General features: G+C 35.6%; 1 pseudogene; it reads right to left on the bottom strand.

Annotated features, from left to right (window-relative positions):
- Nucleotides 1-711: 711 nt before the first annotated feature.
- On the bottom strand, nucleotides 712-21393 carry LOC110347223 (olfactory receptor 7G2-like; annotated as a pseudogene).
- Nucleotides 21394-21910: the final 517 nt, after the last annotated feature.

Raw genomic sequence — 21910 nt, 5'->3', positions numbered from 1 at the left:
AATTCAAAACTTTATTTATTGAGTTTATTGCTACGTTCAAAGAATAAAACTTCTAATGTCACATGTTTTTCCTTAGTGGGCCTGAACTAGCCCATTCACCATAATTTTTCATTGCTGGATGGAATTAATAAAACTGTATTCAAGAAAGAAAAACTTTAGCCAGAGCTCTCTGTGAAGAGAAAAATAAAAGAGGCACACATAGAAAAGGAAAAAGTCAAGGTATTCATATTTGCAGATGACATAACCTAATACATAGAAGACCCAAAAATTCCACCAAAAGATTACCAAAACTAATAATTTCTGCAAAGTTCCAGGACACAAAATCAATACACAAACATGAATACCATTCCTGTATATCACCAGTGAACACACTGAGAAGGAAATCAAGGAGACAATACCTTTTACAATAGTTTCAAAAACAATTAAATACCTAAGTATTATTTAAAGCAAGGAAGAGAAAGCCCTCTACAATGAGAACTGTGATCTAAGGGGACACACATAAATGGAAAGACAACCTTGTCCCTGGATAGGCAGAACCAATACATGAAATACAAAGTTGAATGAAATACAAAGTTGAAATATACTTAGCCTTTATATCATGATCTGGTCATTTTGATGAACTTGGTGATGGAAGAATCAAGCATTCTAACACACCAGTATTTGTGTCACTGTGGCTTACTGTGTAAATCCCAGTTCAAAGCAAAAGACATATCACAGAACAGAAGACACTCTACTGAAGAACTTCCTTAATGCTTCTTTCATATCTCTGTTCCTCAGACTGTAAATAAAGGGGTTTGTTATTTGAGGTACCACAGAATACATCACTGAACCCACACCAGTTTTTCTGGAGGAGTCCATAACTGCAGAACTAATGTAGACACCCAATCCTGTCCCATAGAACAGGGAGACAACTGTCAGGTGAGACCCACACGTTGAAAAGGCTTTAGACCTTCCTCTAACTGATGGAATCCTCAAAACAGATGAGACAATTAGAGCATAAGAGAAAACAATTCCAGAGAGAGGAACACCACCAAATATGAAAGCTGCAGCATATATGAGGATGTTATTGATGATGGTGTCAGAACAGGCAAGTTTGATGATTTGAGCAAGTTCACAGAAGAAGAGGGATATTTCCAGATCTGTGCAGAAAGACAGCCGCAGCACTGACAGAGTAAGGAGGAGGGCATTCAGAGTACTGATGAGCAAGGAAAGTAGAACCAGGAGACCACAGAGGCAGGGGTTCATGATAATTGTGTGTTTCAGGGGGTGACAAATGGCCACATAGTGATCATAGGCCATTGTTGCCAGGAGACAATTCTCCAAACCAGCAAAAACAAAACAAAGCAGGCCTGAGTAAGGCAGCCTATGTAGGTGATGCTCTGATCCTGTGCTTGGATGTTCACCAGCATCTTTGGGATTGTGGTGGTGCTCATACAGATGTCAGTGAAGGACAGGTTGGAGAGAAAGAAGTACATGGGAGTGTGGAGGTGGGAGTCAGAGCTGATGGCCAGAATGATGAGCAGGTTTCCCAGGATGGTGACCAGGTACACGGACAGAAACAGGCTGAAGATGAGCAGGTGCAGGGCTGGATCATCTGTTACTGCAAGAAGAAAAAAATTGCAACATCTGTTTGGTTTCTAGCTTCCACATTGCATCTGATGGAAATATGGCATGAAATAATGTGTTAGCACCATCAGCAGTATCACTTGGAAGCATGTAAAAATGAAAGTTCATTGTCCCATCTCCAAACTTTTTCAACATAAACTCTGCTGATGGGGCCAGCAGTGCATGTGTCAATAAACCTTCTGTATGACCTGACAATTAGAAATGTTCCATGTCTCAGGCAAACCAAAGATGAGAATGCAGTTATGAAATCTGTCTTCCAATGCAATGGTTCCCTAAATCTAGCTTGCCTTAGAAAACCAGTAGATTGTGTCAAATTCACATGGGATTTCCTGCTACCATCCCTATTTATCTAAGAGAATCCTCAGGTAGAGCAATGTTACATTGTGCATATGAAATAAACAGTACTTGGAAAAACCTATATTTGACCTCAGCTACACTAACTGCTGAGATAATTCTCTAGAGCTTGCACTATTAATGCTTCTGGATACTGAGGCAGGGAAAGACTTTGAAGTAACAACTTGGAAAGAAACAAGTGGTCATAAGGATTAAAACAAATAATTGATAATTTGAAATAGTAAGAAAAGGTCCAAAGGGATAAGGGAAGTGGGAGGGTAAGGGGAAAGGAAAGAAGGGAAAGGAAAAATTATGAGAAAAGAAAAAAATGGAAACAAAGTCTATGTAAATAGGGATGGGTGGAGGAGGTGAAGGGATGACAGGTAATGGAGAAAAAAATAAGAACCAAGATACATCATGTACAGGTACAACCACCCAATGATAAATGTAAATGTATTGTATACCTAAAATGTACCAATAGAAGAATTTAAGCAAAAATAAATAAATAAATAAATAAATAAATAATAAATGAATGCAGAACAGAAGTAAAAAAAAAAGAGAGAAAGAAAGAAACAAGTGGGCAGTTACACTTCCGTGCAATAATGAGAGAAAGAAAGTGGATGTTTCATCAAAGGGGCAGCTGGCTACACTCCTTGAGATAAGATAGCAGACTTCCTGGGCAAACTGGAGAAGCTCATACAAGAAACCAAACTCCACTCCAACTGTAGACCCTTGAACCTTTGAAAACTTTAATGACTAATGATATTCTTTGAAGACTTCATAAGAGTCAAATGTCTCCTTTGTTCTGGACTCCATCAATGGAGCACCCAGCTGTGTTTCTTTCTCACAATAAATTTTCACTTCATTTTCTCTTCAGGCCTAGAGTTATATGATTTCCATCTTACACAAAATGATTATCTACACTAGCATATGACAATTACGACAGAATTGTCATTGCACACTGATAATTGAGATCTCACCATTTATTCTCATTATTTTAATATTTTCCTCTAGTCTTTTTCTTTCAAGATCTGTCCATCTCTACCTATGAAATTAGTTGCAGCAGGTTTTTGACATCTATTCAGTGGACCTGAGCAAAGACGACAGAAGGTTACCTGTAAACTTCAAGTTCATAAGACTCTTCTACAAACTGTGTGCCATGTTCTTTAGCAATTAATTTTAGAACAAATTGGACACCTCTGTATATATCATTCTCTGTCTCTTGGCTATTTCTTCTCTTAATTTCAGAAGTAACATATCATTACTAAAGCAGCTAAATGAGAGAAATAGTGACATACATAGACTTCTAGAACATGAAAATAAAAATTATTTGGTCATATTCAGAAAACAGAAACTTACAAGAAAACACAGATTTGTAAGATACATAGAAGATAATCAGGATCCTACTAGGAGTGTCATGGTAGAGCAATGGTCCCTTTCTTCAAAGAGATAAAAAAGAGGTTCCAACATCATTTATCATTCAGTGCAATTCTGGACTCATACATGTTGAATCCGACCCAGGCCTTATTACATGCTTTCTGAAAGGGGAAAATCTTCAAGGATATGAGAATCCAGACCTCATATTTGTACAGCAGGAGTAATATGATTCCTGTTTGATTACAATGATCATTTTTCATTTTATATAGGTACCAACCACCACTTTGTATCCCTTCCAAGGATACATTTTATTCAATGATTTTATACAGACCTGGAAAAAACTATGGGGGTGTTATATGGTGAGAAACAAATAGATTCAAACACCCAGCACTGAGATCAGCACATGGAATGTTTGTATTCACATTTCATATTCTTTTATTTTTGTGTTGTCTTGTACTATTATACATGGAACTATTCTTTCTTCATAAATAAGCAGTGTACCAAGGCAACTGAGGAAAGAAAAAAGAAAGAGAGCATTGCTAGCATAATAAATGAAAATCCTAGGAAAGTGTTTATGTGTTGCAGCCACCTTTGGTTATGATGGTCATGGTGAAAAAATGAGAAAGGAATCAATAATACCAATATTCCTTTGGCATAGATATATTATAAAATATGTAGCAACTAAAGTGAAATAAATAACAAATGAATTAGATATATGAGTCATGTCTGACCTCACTTCCAAAGCATTAAATATGAGACTTTATTACCTGGTTGTCTTTAAAAAAATGATGCTCAGTATCTCACCTGAGTATTGCAAATGGAGATGTGTCCTCCAGAAGGGCTAGTGGATTGAATGAATCAACACGCTTCTGGTCAACAAAGATCATCTTTGGCAGGAAGCTCAGGTGTTGCTTCTTAACTGGTCAGGACAGTGGGGGAAGTGGTCACAGGCTGACTTCTACAATATCTGGATCCCCAGGGGATCAATATCCAAAGCTCCTCATTAAGCCAGCTATTTTACTATAAATCTGCTCCCAGAAGTACATATCCTTAAAGATCAACTCTATAGAAGTGAGGGATTTTCTGGCCCATGGGAACATGTTTCCATCACTTATTTCTCAGCATTTTGTCTGTTCATCTCCATTTCATGGGCCCTGAAAACATTACATATATTACATACTTCTCATTACATATATTACATCCAGTGTTACCCTTTAGTTTCAGATGAATCCTTATGTAATGTATAATATAAAAGTCTAATTCTGATTTTAACTTATCGATCATTTGTATTTTTTCATTTGAGAAGTGGCTATACATTTCAATCACCCATTTTTAATTTAGTATTTTTTAAATTTTTGGATGTCTGGTTTTTAGACATCTTTATATAATCTAGGTGTTACTCCCCTATCCAAAAAATAGCTGAACAAATTTTTCCCCTTCCAAAATTTGTCTCTTTACTCTTGTGGTTATTTCCTTCACTGTGCATATTTATAGTTGATATAATTCCATTTCATGATACTTAGTATTATTTCTCCTGAAATTAGGTTTCTGCTCAGAAAGTCCTTGACTACACCAATAATCTCAAGAGTTTTACCTATTTTATATTCCAGCATATTCAGTGTTTCTGCTTTTCTATGTAGGTATCTCATACATTTTTGTTTCATTTTACTACAGGGTGAGGTAAATGAGTGTAGATTCATTCTTCTGCATGTGGATTAATCAGTCTTCCCAACACCATGTGTAAAAGAGGCTATCTTTTCTCCAGTGTATGTCTGTGGCCCCTATGTCAAAGATAAGATTGCTGAAAGTGCATGGAGTTTTTTCTTCATGATCAATGCTGGTTAGTTAATCAATTCTTCTGTTTCAGTGCCAGTATCAGGGTTTTATCACTACAGATTTGTTATATTATCTGAAGAGTGGGATGGTGATACCTCCTGCTTTGCTATTGTTACCCAGGTTTGATTTGTGTATCCTGGGGCTCCTTTGGGTTTCATATAAATTGTAGGATTTTTGTATTCATTAAAGAATGTTGTTGGTTTATTTATTGGAATTGCATTAAATTTATGAATCATTGATAATACATTCATTTTGACAATATTGTTCCCGTTTATCAAGTAAAAATGTCTTTCTATTTTCTATCATCTTTAATTTCTTTTTTCAAATTACTATAGTTTTCATTATAGATGTCTTTCCTTTCTTGCTTGTTTAATTCCTTTTTATTAAACACTTTTAAAGTGCTACAAATGGGATTATCTTCCTGATTTATTTGTCAGTGCATTCATTGCTGCCATACAAAAAAGTGGTTGGTTTTGTGTAGTGCTTTTGTAACCCGTGATTTTCTAGTTTTTCATGTTTCTAAGATTATTTTGGTGGAGTATATTTAATTTTCTATGTAAAAGATCATGTCATCTGTAAATAAAGATAATATGACTTCATTTTTATCCAGATCCTTTTTATTGCTTTCTCATGCCTGATTCTTGTGTTTCAAGTAGTATTTTGAACAAGAGTGGTAAGAGTGGATGCCCTTGTCTTGTTCTTGATTTGAGTTTTTCTTCATTTCAGGTGCTTTTAGTCTCATTTACTAAACACAAGATGACAAATCTTATAAGAAAACTATGGATTTTGATATTAAAACCTATTTAGCACAGACTATGAGGGAAAATCCTAAACTATGTTAAAACTAAGTATTTGTGGTCATGAATTAAACACTAGAAGTATCCACAAAGACATATGCTCTTAAAATGAATTATACACACACACACACACACACACACACACACACACATATAAGCCCCAAAGATATCTACTTCAACTATATAGAAATATAAGCTTTTAAATCAGATATTAAGCTTAATGGAAATATTAAATATGCACAGATTGTGATAGAAATCACTTAGGAAAATTCATTGGAAATATCCAAATATGAAAAACCACTCGATTACAGCCAATAGTTCCCCTTTGAATAAAAAAGTATCTTTTATTTCCTTCAGAACAAGGGGAATAGACAATTCATGTGACATAATTCACAATACTGAAAGAACATATAATTAAGCCAATTTTTGGATGATTTCCCAGAATATGGTGCATATTGTTATTACCTTAAAGAAGAGTGTTTTGCCAGCAAATGATCCTACTAATTGCTTTACAAACAATGAATGTCTGCTGCTTTTCCTGCAGTAGGATTAACACTAGTAATCAATGCACATGGTGGAACCCATTCTCTACATATTTTCTATATAGGACCAAAGCTTTGTTTAAAACACTTCTAGCCCTGTACACCTTCTTCAACATCACATTTAAAGGGTCCCCCCTAATTCACCAAAACTAGGACACCTACTTCAAATTCTACTTTTATGAAACCTGAACAATGTAATTGTGCATGGATTATGTTTGGAAAAATATAAAGCAGGTGTCAAAAATTAGTGAACTAGACAAAAATCAATATCCTAGTTAAAGTCAAGTGAAAATGAGCCTGGTTATTAGATTAGCCATATAGCAGTCTGTCATGGTAGAAGTTTCAGATACTCTTGATCACTAGGGATGCTGTGTATTCCACTTACTCAAGAAACACAAATCCAAATTAAATAACATATTAGAAAAAGAGCTGTCCCTCCAATAAATTTACTCAAGGATTCTTTTGTTTTCAAGTTCCTCAAACTATAGATAAAGAGATTCAGCAGTGGATGTACCACACTATACATCATTGAAGCCACAGAAATCTTCCTGGGTGATCAGTAACTGTGTATCAAATTTACTCTCCCAAATCTGTCCCAGAGAACAAGATCTTTAAAGATCAAACACCATAACCAGTTACTACCAATGCAAGGATGGATCAACATTGATAAAACAATAAATATAATACATCACATAAACAGGAGTAAGGATAAAATTCACATGATTTTCTCAATAGATACAGAAAAATTACTTTGACAAAATCCAATATTTATTCATGAGAAAAACCTTGACAAAATTTGTTTACAAGGATCTTACCTTCAAATGATAAGATTTAAAACTCACTGCCAACAACATATTAATTGGGAATAAAATTGAAAGCCATCACATTAAAACCAGAAAAAGGGGCCATGGGCTTAGCTCAGTGGTGCAGTGACTGCCTGCCAAGCACAAGGTCCTGAGTTCGATCCCTGGTACAAAAAAAACCCCAGAAAAATACAAGAGTGCCCACTAACATTACTCTGTTCAATACAGAACTCAATATTTTAGCAATTAATGCAATTAGGTGAGAAGAAATAAAATGAATTTGAATAGGAAAGAAAGAAGTTAAAATATCCTTATTTGCAAATGATAGAATCCTTTACATAAAGGTTCTCAAAACACCATCAGAAGACTGTTAAAATTCAAAAAGAAATTTAAGCAAAGTGACATGATACAAAACAAATACACAAAAAACAATAGCATTTCTATGCACTAAGAATGAGCCTACTGAAAGAAATCAGCAAAAACATCCCATTCGGTGCCTGGAATTTAGCTCAGTGTTTCTGTCCCCTGCCTCACAAGTGCAAGGACCAGAGTTCAATCCCCGGTACCAAAAAAAAAAAAAAAAAAAAAAAAAATCCCATTCACAAAAGCCTCAAAAAATTAAAAAACTTTGTAATTAACCTAACCAACTGAAAAAGCTCTACAACAATTAAATTGCTCTGAAAAAATACATTGAGGAGGGCATTAGAAAATGGAAAGACATCTCCTGTTCTTGAATAAGCAGATGTCATCAAAATTACCCTATTACTAAAAATTAGATATGGATTCAAAGCAAAATACAGCAGCTATTTATACAGAACTAGAAAACATAAAACTAGGGTTTATATGAAAACAGAAAAGAAACAGAATAGACAAAGAAATCTTGGAAACCAAGAGCAAGGCAGGAGTCATTACAATCCCAGACTCCAAGATATACTACAAGCCATGGCAGTAAAGACAACATGGAACTGGCATCAAAAGAGACATATTGATAAATGAAATAGAATACAAAGTGGATAAATAACACAGAGCATCTTTAGCCAGTTGATCTTTGACAGAGAAGTTACTAATAAACATGGGAGAAAAGCTTCTTCAACAACTGGTGCTGGTAAAACTAGTTAGCCACATGGTGAAGAATGAATCTTGATCTATATCTCCCATCCTGTAATCAAATCAAATCTAATCAAAATAGATTAAAGACCTATATATAAAAATAGAAACACTGAATCTTCTGGAAGAAAAATTGGTAAAACTGCTGGAGACATTGGCATAGGCAAAGACCTACTAGAAAAAACAATTTCACAAGACATAATACCAAGAATCAAATACTTGGATTATATCAAATTAAAAAGCTTCTGCCCAGCAAAGGAAACAACCACCAGAGTGAAGACAACCTACAGAATAGAAAATAAAATTTGATCAGCTATTCTATGGCCAGAGGTTTAATTTAGAATAAAGAACTAAAAAAAAAGACCACATAAATAAAAAGACCCAATCAAAAAAATAGGCAATTGAAATATACACTTCATAAAATATTAATGAAATATAGAATAAATACAAAATGTCAATGAATACATGAAAAAATGTTCACCATCTTTAGCTATTAGTAAATGCATAAAACAATACTGAGATTCTCTCTCACCTCAGTAAGAATAACCACTATCAAGGACTCAAAAAACAGCAAAAGCTAGAGAAATTGAGTGAAAAACAACCCTTCTACATTGTTGAGGGGAAAGTAGACAATTATAACTACTTTGAAAATAGCCACAGCAATTTCTCCTGAAACTGAAAATAGAAACTCCATTTGACCCAGCTATACCTCTCTCTCCTGGTTATGTTCCCAGAAGAGCTAAAGTTATTCTACTGCATTGATATATGCATATCCATGTTTACAGCAAAACAACTCACAATGTGTAAATCATGGAAAAAGCCATCAATAGATGAATGAATGAAGAAAGTGTGATTTGTATACACAATGAAGCACTAGTCAGCTATAAAGGATAATTTTTTTTTGTTTTGGTACCAGGGATCGAACACAGGACCTTGTGCTTATGAGGCAGGTGCAGTAACACTGAGCTAAATTTCTGGACCCATAATGGATAAATCTGAAATTTTTCAAAGAAAAATGGATGGATCTTGACACAGTGATGCTAAGGATAATGTCCGTCATGAAACATTAAATATTGCATGTTCTCTTTAATATAAATGACCCAAAATATAAACAATTTAAAGAGGAAAATAAAGAAGCACATGAAGGAATAAGGAGATAGTCTGTAGAGATTGGAAGGGGATCTGTGTAAGGAGGGAGAGGGAAGGACTAGAATGGTAAGGGAAGAGTAAGAAGATGGTGATATGTGTACATAGCATATTCCCAGGCTGAATAAAAACACTGCATACCACAAACATCTTAAAAGAATAATAATCAATGGAATTGACCACTCAAGAAAAAGAGAGAGAGGAAGAGAGTCAGAGCCTGACTTAGGTAACAACACCTTAGTGAAACCATATCTCTAAATACATAAATACAAGCATACATACATAAGACAAGAAGTTTGGGGCTATAGCTCAGTGCAGAGGTCCTAACTTCAATCCCAAGAGTAGGTAAAATCCCCAACCCTTAGGCTACATCAGAAATATCCTTACTTGATTTGGCAGGAAAATAGGATGTAGATGTTTAGAGATGGGGAAGATGAGAGGGTGAAGACAGATAGTGGAGTAATGAGATTAAAAATGGTCAAAATATATTAAATATGTGTATGAACTTCCTAAAACAAAGCACACCATTCTGTATTACTAACACACACTTTAATAAAGCTTCTTTTTTTTAATGCCATCAAACCCAATGTAAAAAGAAAAACATTGAAAACAGGTAAATGACAGCTAAATCCAACCAATTGATTCTGAAACACAATGTTGGGGAACATAACAAGATAGAGGATCCTTCTAGCAGTTTGAACCTCCATGGGCTCAAAAAGAAGACTAGTTAAAGAAACTGGGGATGTCTGTGGAACTGATCTGAGGAATAATGGCTTTGGTGGGCAAAAATGAGTAGATAGGAGCAATTACATATGGGCTGATCAATCCAATTACTGCCCCCATAGTTAACTCATACTTTACCAGTGAACTATCTTTCTCTCTCTCTCTCTCTAATAAAGAAACATATAATCACGTTTTCGGAGTCAAACATACAATCAAGAAATTACTCCTTTCTGCCAACAAGCAACATTCACCCATATGACATATGAGAAAATATGATACTGGTGGGACAGGATCTGGACATATGTTTGAGCCTCAATTCTGTCCATTACAGAGATAGTACAGATGATCCATGAGAAACTTAACCACCAATGGACCAAGAAAACCAGTTTCCTGTCTCTGGCATCATGGCCAGGTATGACATCTGCATTTACCACAACTACCTGTTAACATGAAGGAGAACTAGCTCTATGATGAGAATAGCTCGTGGAGATTACAATGAGGTTCTAAACACTGATCTGATATATACCTGCCCCCTGGAGTCCTTGTTAACAAAAGGCAACTCTATTGTTTAAAGATATTAGTGCTTTGAAATTAAGGTGTTTTTTTTTCTTATTACAATTAAAATGTTTATTGATCAGTTCCAAATATCACATAATCTGTCCAAATTAACCTTATCATTAAATAATGATAGTTTTATAAACAATGATCCTGAATATGGTGGATTCTCTTCTGTGTCAGAAAGAAATAATGTATCAAGAGCTGGTCCTAGTAATTCTTTCACATACAGAGAGCTTCCACTGCTTAGCCCCACTGTAGGATGCAATTCACATGACTTTAACTACACTATCAGGTAGAAACTATTCTTTTGATATGGTCAAAGGCTTTACTAAATAATGTCCTATCCTTTACATCTTCTCCAACTTGCCATGTCTAAAGTGTGTACCAAAAATATTTCACAGAATTGCAACATTTGCTTCCCATTTTGCTTCTGTGGAACTTGGACAAATTTACTGTATTTGGAAAATATAAATCAGGCATTACACATCACAGAGGTGGACATGTGACCAAGGAGTAGCCCATATCTAAGCAACATGAAATGCACCTGGTCAGTCAATTGCTTAGTCATTTAACAGGTAATAGTGACAGAAGTTTCATACATTTGAGATCATTAGGGATGCTGTTTCTTTGACTCATTCGAGAAACATAAGTCCAAAGCAAATTACACATCATCATGAATAAGAAACTAACCTACCATTGAGTTTTTTCAAGGCTTTTTTCATGTCCCTGTTGCTCAAACTGTAGATAAATTGATTTATCATTTGATGGAAAATGGTATACATCACTGAAGCCATTGCAGCCTTCCTGGGTGAATCAGTAATTGTGGACCCAATGTACACACCCAAAAGCTGTCCCATAGAACAGGAAAATGAAAGACAAGTGAGATCCACAGGTGGAAAAGGCTTTATGCAATATTCCTGAGAACTTCATTCTCAAAATAGAGAATTCAGTGCAGATTAAGAGAAAATGATCCCAGAGAGAGGAACACTATCAAATATGTCAGATACAACATTCATAAGGATCTTATGAATTGGAGTATCAGAACAGGTAAGTTTGATAATCTGGGTAGGTTCACAGAAGTGGGGGATTCTCAGGTCTCTGCAGAAGGACAGCTGCAGCAGCATCAGGCTATGGAGCAGGGCATGCACAATGCTAACAGAGACAACAGAGCCAGCAGACCACATAGGTAAGGGTTCATGAATATTGTGTACCTGAGGGGGTGACCAATGGCCAAATAGCAATCGTAGGCTATGACAGCAAGGAGGGAGTTTTTAAAGAATGTAAAAGTGATGATAAAGCCAACCTGGGAGAGGATTTCCCTCTAGATAATGCTCTGATCCTGTGCTTGAATGCTCACCAGAATCTTTAGGATTATGGTGGTGCTTAAAAAGATGTCAGCCATGGACAGGTTGGAGAGGAAGAAATACATGGGGTTATGGAGGTGGGAGTCAGGTTTCCCAGGATGGTGACCAGGTACATCTCCCGGAAGAGGGTGAAGATGACAGGTTGCTGCCCTGGGTCATCTGATAGTCCTAGGGGAAGGAATTCTGAAGAGCTATTTAGTTTATAGATTTTATGCTATTGAAGAATTTGATATAAATGGGGTAAATATTAAAATATATGTACAACATAGATGGAAATATATTAGCTACCCACCTCTGTAGGCACCTTGATCTTTGGACTTTAGTCTCTGAAGCTGTGAAAATAAATTCTACTGTTAATTATTGTAATCTCTGGTAATTGTTTCTGAGAGCCCTACCCATAAGTACACTCATCAAATCCCCACTGCCCAACATTACCATGAGAATAAAAGTGAATGTGAAAATGTTTTGTAATGCTCATCACACTTTAGAAACAGCTGATTTCTCATAAGAAGTAGTCCTTGTGGATTGAGTAATTGAGTGTGGATGCAAATATTTAGGAGAACTGCCAAGAGGATGGGCAATATTTGATGGGAGAGGCTTTATTTTTATTTTATTTTTATTTTTCATAGGCTTTATTTTTCATCATTTTATGCATTCCTTCTCTTTTCTTCACAAAATGAAATTTTAGTAGAATATCTCTCCTCACTTTCAAAGCATTTGGTAAGGGACACTCTGTTACCTGATTGGTTCCAAGAGGAACAATGATCAGTAGTATCTGACCTGCATATGTAAGATGGAAACCGTGCCATCAGGAAGTGAAAATAGCATAAAACGGTCACCAGGCTCTAAGTCAGGAAGCATCACCTCTTGGAAAATGTCCAGGTGTTGCCCTATGACAGGCTGCTGAAAAAGGTGGTCCCATAGTCTCTGCAATCCTGGTGGGAGTGTCTATATCCGAAGCTCATCATTAGATCAGCTACTTTACAATCACTCTGATTTCAAGGATGCATATTCTCATAGGTCAAATCTGTTGAAGTGAGAATTTTAAAATAATCAGATTCCTTGAGATTGTTTGCTGTGTTCCTTTCCATTTAGTGAATCTTGAATACAAAATACAGAGCACTTCTCTAACATATTCCCATGTTCCTTTTAAGTTACAAGAGAAGGTATCTCTATGTAATTACTCTACTTAAATCAGGCAGCTTGATTCCCAATTTAGGCATGAATGTATGCCATATATATGTCAGTACAAAAAACATAGTTATTAATATTATCTCTTTTTTTTTTTTTGGTACCAGGGATTGAACTCAGGACCTTGTGCTTGTGAGGCAGGCAGTGGCACCACTGAGCTAAATCCCTGGCCCTATTTCAATTATTATAAAATGTAAGCTCTCTGGAGTGTCTTTTTATATAAGACTGATGTCCCAACGTAAGATTATTTTTTATATTTCACACGGAAGATTTAATTCATTTGTGTGGTCAATGTAGATTGCAAGAAATACACACAGGACTCCCAATCCCTGATTAGAATTAGAATTAGAAGCCCTAATTTCACTAGGTTTTTCAATATTGTCACCATAGTTTCAATAATTTTTTTCACAAAAAGAAAACATTAGTGGAAGTTATGGTTTGTGTTTTATTTGGGGCTGGTGTGATTGAACACAGAGTTACATCCAGCCATTTAATTTGTATTTTTATACAGGTTCTCGCTAGACTGCTAAATTTCCCAGGGAAAGATCATACTTGAGGTTCTTCTGCCTGAACCTCCCCCAGTGCTGGAACTCTGGGATGCATGCACCACTGTTCCTAACTCAGTACTTCATTTTTAATAAAGAAAGGTGTTCACTCAATTACAAAATCACTAAGTGGTAGTACTATGCAAATGTGTCTATATTCTGAGCACATAATTTCAGATTTCAACCATCATTTCATAATTATAGGCAGTGCTCCATGAAAAGTACGTCAATATTTTCATGTGTGTATCAACACAGTTTGTAGCACATTGAAGGATTTTATATGAATTTATAATTTTCAGGAAAATTGTTTGAAGTTCATGGCAAGATGGGCTTGTGATATCTTTATTCACCATCTTAATTCATTTTTTAAAAAAGAATAGCAAATAAAAATAGAAAATCATTAACAGGATTAAAAATAATTTCAAATTTTCCAGGAACCACAGAGAGGACAGTTACATTAAAAAGTAGATAAAATTATTCCTATGATGAAAATTAAAATTTTTAAAATGCGAACAAGACCCAATAAGCACGCTGAAGTCAAAGGCTCTATGGATTCATCTCCATGAGCAAGAAAGTAGTTCTTTCTAGGTAATGACAACCAAAGGTCCAGGAAGGAGATGAGTCTCCAAGAAAAGATAACCAGCTTCTTTAGATAATAGATAATAGATAATAGATAGATAGATAGATAGATAATAGATAGATGGCAAATGGACATACAGACAGAAATATAGGTATCGATAGATATAAGCATATATACATATGGTGTGGCAGGCAGGAATATATAGATGGGCATGTAATGTTTCTTCTTTTTGATTGACTTAATATCTTCACATACTTCTGATGTACAGTGAGATGTTTTGATTCTTGTATCCATTAGGTAATAAGCAACTGAGAGTATTACCCTATCCATTTCCTTAAACAGTTGTCTTTTCTTTCTGGTGAGTACATTCAAATTTTCCTCTTCTACCTAGATTGAGATATACAAAGCATTTTCGCTAAGTATGGTCTCCCTGCTGTGCCCTAGAACACTGGAACTCATTACGATTCTCAGTCAATAATATGGTGCCTATTGATTGACAGCACCTTCTCACCCCTCCCTCTTACTCTCCCCTACTCCAGTAATAATTATTTTGCTCCCCACTTCCATCAGACCAAATCAGTTACATTCCTCTTATGAGAGATATCACCCATGTTTGTCTTTTGTTTTTATGATGATATAATATTTTATCTTCTTAGTATGTTTGCAATAATAATTACATTCATTTTGGAGAATCAATACATATACATATCACATCTCGTTCACTTTTAATCACCTTTCCCCACCACCCTACCGTCTCCCTCCTTCCCCTATCCCTTTCAGCATCTCTAAAATATTTAACTCCTGTTTCCTATCATCTTTCATTTCTTTTTCTCTTTAAATTATTTATATTTTGGCTTCCTATTTATGAGAAATCATGTGATATTCAACCTTCTTAGTCTGATTTACTTTACTTAGCATTATAGTCTCAAGATTCATCCATTTTCTTACAAATGACTCAATTTTTTGTCCCACTACAGGGGTCTTCAACAACGTTGTTAATAAGTGGGCCTATTTCAGTGTCTTTTATTATAGTCCATTGGTCTATATGTCTATTTTTGTTCTGGTACCATGATGTTCTAAGTACTGTTGATTTGCAGTGTAAGTTGAAATCTGGGATTATAAAATATCTCACTTTGGTGTTTATGCTCAGGACTGTTTTGGATATTCTAGGTCTCTTCTGGTTTCCTATACATTTTATCAATTTTAGGATTGGTTTTTCTAGTTCAGTAAGAAATACTGCTTGTGCCGGGGATTTAGCTCAGTGGTTTCACCGCCTGGTACACAAACACAAGGACCTGAGTTCAATCCCTGGTACTAAAAAACAGAAAGAAATACTACTTGCATTTTGATCGGAGTTGCATTGAATTGATATAACAGTGGTGGTGATATAGTCATTTTAATAATATAGATTCTGCCCATCCAGGAACAGTAGATGTCTTTCCATTTTGTAACATCTTCTTCAATCTCTTCTTTCAAAGATTTTACTTTTCATTATACAGGTCTTTACCTCCTTGGTCAGGTTGATTCTCAGGGATTTAATTTTTTGTAAACTACCAAGAATGAATTTGCTTCATAAAGTTTTAGGTAGGTTCATTGTTATTGTACAGGAATACTGTTGATTTTTTATTGATTTTGTATCCTGCCACTTTGCTGAATTGTTTGTTATCTCAAAGGTCTTCTGGTGGATTTTTTTGGGTCATTTTTGTAAGGGATGATATCATCTTCAAATGAAGACAGTTTGACTTCTTTCTTCCCTATTTATATTACTTTTCAATATTTTCCCCCATTAAGTTTATTGGTACATTTTAGGTATAAAATGCATTTACATACATCATTGGGATCTTGTACCATTACATGAGTCTCTTGTTTCTTATTTTTTTCCCCTTCCTCTGCCCTCCCTTCACCTCCTCCAACCTTCCCCATTTGCAAAGATTTTGTTTCCATTTTTTTCCTCTTCTCATATTTTTTCCTTTTCTTTTTATCCCTTCCCCTACCCCTCCCAATTCCCCTGCTCTTTTAGACCTTTTCTTCCTGTTACACAATATCAGTTATACATTTTTTAAATTACAATATTAAGATCCAGGAGACATTACCACAGACTTTCCAGAAGTTAAAAGGATATAGAAAGCATATTACAAAAAATCTTTTTTGAAATAAATTTGACAACTTCTAAGAAGTAACATCGAAGACAAATTAATGAAACTAACTCTGGAGGAAATATAAAATTTGAATAGCATCTATTAAAGAAAGTATATTCCTAGCTTGAAAACCTACCTATATGACAACAGCAGGCTCATAAACATTTTAACTGATAAATTATATCAAACAATTAAAGCAGAAAAAGAAAGTAACACTTCTCCCCTCATTTTAGGAAATCAACATTGTGCTAATCCTAAAACTGGATAAAGATAATAGAAGAAAAAAGTATTAACATAGATAGAAATTTGTTTGACAAAACAAACTATTAGAAGTCAGTTCTGGCAGTATGTAGAAAGTGGTTTTATTTTAGGGATGGCAGTGTTGGTTCAGCATTGGAATATCCAGCCCAAAAAGTCGTCATTTAAACAGAGGAAAGGAAAAAGCCATATGATCCTGTCACTAGTTGGAGAAAGAGTCATGGACTAAATTTCACAGCTGTTCATGGTAAAAGTTATCAGGAGACTGGAAGTAGAACAGAACCTTCTCAACAGATTAAAGACATGTACTCCATACTTCCAGTGAGAACACCTTATATGAATGGAGAAGATACAATGCTTTCTCCTTAAGGTGGGAAACAAGGGCAGATATGCTTACTCTTCATCTGTCCATTAAACTTTGAAACCTAGCCCCAACCAAAATAGTCTGGCAATAAAATGACACAATTAGATTGGCAAGGTAGTGAAGCAAAATCTTTATATGTAGATGAAATGATTATGTACAGAGAAAATAGGAAGAAATCTCTAGGGGCCCCTAGAACTTGTATTTGAATTCAGCAGGATTAAAAAACACAAGGTATATATAAAAATTCAGATCTGTGTATACTTGTTATAAATGAAGAATTGGATATTGAAATTTAAAAGTTATGTAGGGAGTAAAAAGGGCCTAGAAAAATTTTAAAAAAGTGTTGGAAGATGTTTAGTACCTAATTTTAAGACTTCTTCTAAAGCTACAGTAATCAAGGCAGTGTTGGTGTAGGGAAAGACATATGGAACATTGGAATAATACAGAGAATCCAAAAATAGAACCACACATATATGGTCCACTCAGTTTTGAAAGATTATTTAACATTAGCATTTTATAGAATATAAACTCAATTCAAGAGCTGAGGAAAAAGACAATGTTTTTAGCAAATGGCAGTAGAACACCTGGTATCCATATGCAAAAAATTAACCTCAATCCTTTATTTTCATACATGAAAATAACTTGAAGGGATCTATGAAACTAAATATGAAAGCCTAAAAGAATAAAACTTTAAGAAGAAATTTTAAGTTAAAATGTTTATGAATTTAGGGTACGCAAGAACTACCTAGGATACAAAAAACATGATGCATAAAAGAAAAAAAATTGATAAATGAGATTCCATAAAAATTTAGAATTTTAAATGACACCATTAAAATGAAAACTAGTCCTTAGGCAATATTTACAATGCATATAAATTATGACCAGAATATATAAAGAACTCTTACAGCTCAGTAATAGACAACCCAATTAAAAAGTAGACATAAGAAGATGATAAATAGCCAGTATAGTACAAGGAAAGGTGCACAACTCTAGAACCAGAAAAATACCAATCTGTACAATAACAAGATTGAATTATACACTCATTAGGGAGATGAAATTAAAAGTTTTAAAAGCCTTGTCATGACTTTTTGTTTTTGTTGGATTCTCCTCCTTTGCATTTAATTTGTCATGCCCAATGGATTCATTCTGCTGGGTGTCCTGGGGATGTGATCCTCATTGTCTTTTCCTAGGATATTGTCTAAAATTTTTTGGAGTGCTGGTTTGGTATTCATGAAGTTGCTGAGGTGCTCTTTATCATGAAAGTGTCTTATTTCTCCATCAATTTTGAAAGATAGTTTTGCAGGGTATATCAATCTGGGTTGGAGGCTGTTTTCCTTTAGGGCTTGAAATACATCACTCCAAGCTCTTCTTGTCTTGAGGGTTTGCACTGAGAAATCTGCTGTGATTCTGATAGGCTTCCCTTTGTATGTGATTTGTTTCTTTTCTCTCACTGCTTGTAGAATTTTGTTCTTCTGTTGGATTTCTGGAATCCTAACTATTATATGCCTATGTGTAGATTTTTTTTTTTGATTAAGGCTAGCTGGAGTCCTATATGCCTCACTTATCTGTATGTCAAGTTCTTTTCCCCTCCTTGGGAAGTTTTCTGCCATCACTTCTGTGAAGAGTTTTTTTATGTCATCTGCACTCTCTCCTCTTTCTTCATTGACTCCAGTCAGTCCTATGTTATTCTTCTTTGCTTCATCTAGCAGCTGTTGGATTGTTTTCTCATGGTCCTTACAATTTTAAAACATTTTTTCTTTTCCTCCTCACTAATTGCAATCTTATCTTCTATATCTGAAATTCTATCCTCACATTGGTTCATTCTGCTGTGCAGACTTTTGATGGAGTTTTTAATCTCCTGAAATCTGTTTGCATCTGTTTTATGCATTCCATTTATTTCCTTTGTTGGGATTCCATCATGTTCCTCAGATCCTCTATTTTTTCATCTATGTCTTCTCTAGATTTATTAATCATGTCTTGCACTATAAGCATAATCTTTGCTGTTATCTGATTTATTATTTCTGATTTCATTTTTTCCAGATCCTCTTTTGTTGCCAGTTCAGAGAGTCCAGGTGGTTGAGTACCAGATTTTTCCATCTCCTTTCCTTTTGGGGTTGCTGTAGGTGATCTGGAAGTCTGTTTTTGAGTCTTGGTTGCATGTCTTTTCATTTCCAGGGGGGTGGTGCTTCTTGCACTTGCATGGCTCACCTTCTCTGCCCTAGGAACATGGGATGGTGGCCGGGCAGCTTTCTTCCGGGTTCTGGGACTGGCTCACCTTCTCTGTCCTAGGAGCATGGGTTAGTGGTGGGGGAGCTTCCTTCCGGGTGTTAGGGACCTATTTATATTACTTTTATACCCCATGATTATAGATTCAGAACACCTGAAATGGTCAGAAATGTCTCCAAGAAGAATGTATGCAAGTTCACTGTTGGCTTGCTGGATGGATTGGGGACACATTCCACATCATCAGGCACCAGAAGTCAAGAAGCTGCATCCAGGAGCAAAGATCTGACTGGTGGAGAATGAAAGATGAAAAATCACACTAAAGCCTGATTGTGTTGACCTCAGAAAAATATAGAAGAATTAAGAGGAGTGAATACACCTTTGAGGGGTATTGTTTCAAAGGGAGGAGAGAATGAGATTGTAGCAAGAACAGAATGAGAGTTTTGGAGAGTATTTTTTTTTAATTAAGAGTAACTCATGAAGCTGTGTGTGATGACACAAAGCCTGTGATCCCAGCCACTTAGGAAATTGAGGTGAGAGAACCAAATCTTGAAAGCCAGTCTGGGGAAATTAACAAATAATTTTAAAATTAAAAAATTAAAAGGAAGAAAGTGATACAGATCAGTGATAGAGCACTCACCTGGGATACATAAAGGCCTGGGTTCAATCCCCAATACAAAAATACAAAACTATCATTTGTTTGTTATCATCCTCCAAAAACAGAAAGTAAAACACGTGCACTGTGCTACTACAATCATTAAGACGTGATTAGGATTAGGGCAAGGATAAATATGATCACCCCATTGTTCAGAAAAGATGTCAAGAAAATATCATCTAAATGATATTTATTCATGTGTGAATTGAGCACAAAAATGACCCTAGATTTCTGACTCAATTCAAAGGCAAACTAAATTCCAGGTGGTATTATGTCTAAACTACAAGTCTACAAGTCAGTGCTCTAAGTGTACTGATGTAAGTATGGCTTTCATTATCAAGAATTATTAAGCACATTGGAGCATAATGGCGTTTGACTTTGGAAGACTGAGGCAGGAGGATTGCATGTTTGAACTCAGTCTTAACAATTTAACAACTTAGAAAGAAACTTTTTTAAAAAAATCAACAAATAGGTTGAGGTAGAAAGCAATGTGAAGACCTTGTGTTTATTACCAGTACCACAAAGTTTTTTTTTTTTTTTTTCAAAAAATTGATCACAAGTCTTTAGGAAAAATATTGCCAAATGCAACCATATTGAAACTGAGTGATTTTGTGCATACACTGACTGAACACTTTATAGATGATTGAAAGGGAGCCACATATCTAAAGAAATTAGCAATTCATATAATTCACAAAAACATTGATACCATATGCCAATTTAAGAATGCTTTCAAGTACACATTAATTTAAAAAGACAAGCCGGGTGTCATAACTTGTTAGTAGAACACTTGCCTAGCATGTACAGGTGCTGGGTTCAAACCACAGGAGTGACAAACACTTCAACAGAAAATTTTAAAAGCATAGTGTTCCAAAACGGAAAATGCAAATGCTCCATAATATATGAAAAGAATAAGAGAAATATCCAGAAAAAGAGAAATATAGAACCTGTCCCAGCAGAAACTGCAGCCATGATAGAAGTGTGTGAGTTCATCTCCATGAGACCAGGCCTGGCTTGGGTTAGGAAGGCGAGAGAGGTGACAGCAGCAGCATTCTCCACCTCCTTTTGCTCTTCTTCCATAACTGTGCAGCATCCTGTTGGCTTCTTGTTAGAAGGAAAGTGGAAGCCGTGGGCTAGGGCAGGAGCCCGTTGAGGATCTACAGCTGCATCTTCCACTTCCAGAGAGGTGGCTGCAGGTCTGGAGGGGGGACCAGGGTCACCTGTCACCATTCCCAGGCCTGGAAACACCCTCCCCTTCTGCTGCCTCCAACATGGCAGCAGCACATGACAGTATTTGTAATAGCATCCGTTTGCAATACCTAACAATCACACTCATCTTGGGGAATTGTACAAATACATATCACACTTTAATCATTTTATTTCCCCTTCCCCTTATCTCTCTCCCTTCTCCCCCACCTCCAGATCCCCTTCCCATCTCCAGCAAGTCTACCTTCCTGTTTTCTGTCATCTAACTTTTATTTTGCCCTTTACTTGTATTTTGAGTTTTTCATTTAAGAGGAACCATGTGATATTTAACCTCCTGTACCTGCTTTTTTTCACTTAGCATTATGGTCTCGAGGTGCATCGATTTTCCTACAAATGACTCAAATTTATCCCTCTGTTGTGTATATATACTATATTCTCCTTTTCCTTTCATCTGTTGATCTACATATAGGCCACTTCCAAGATTTAGATATTAGAAATATGCTGCTATAAACATGGTATGCATGGTTCACTGAAATATGAT

The sequence above is a fragment of the Heterocephalus glaber genome, unplaced genomic scaffold (genome assembly GCF_053883595.1).
Source record: "Heterocephalus glaber isolate CG9 unplaced genomic scaffold, H.glaber_assembly_v1.0 deba00001845, whole genome shotgun sequence".
NCBI lineage: Eukaryota > Metazoa > Chordata > Mammalia > Rodentia > Bathyergidae > Heterocephalus > Heterocephalus glaber.
Note: the sequence above shows the minus strand (reverse complement) of the source record. Positions and strands in the feature narration are given on the sequence as shown.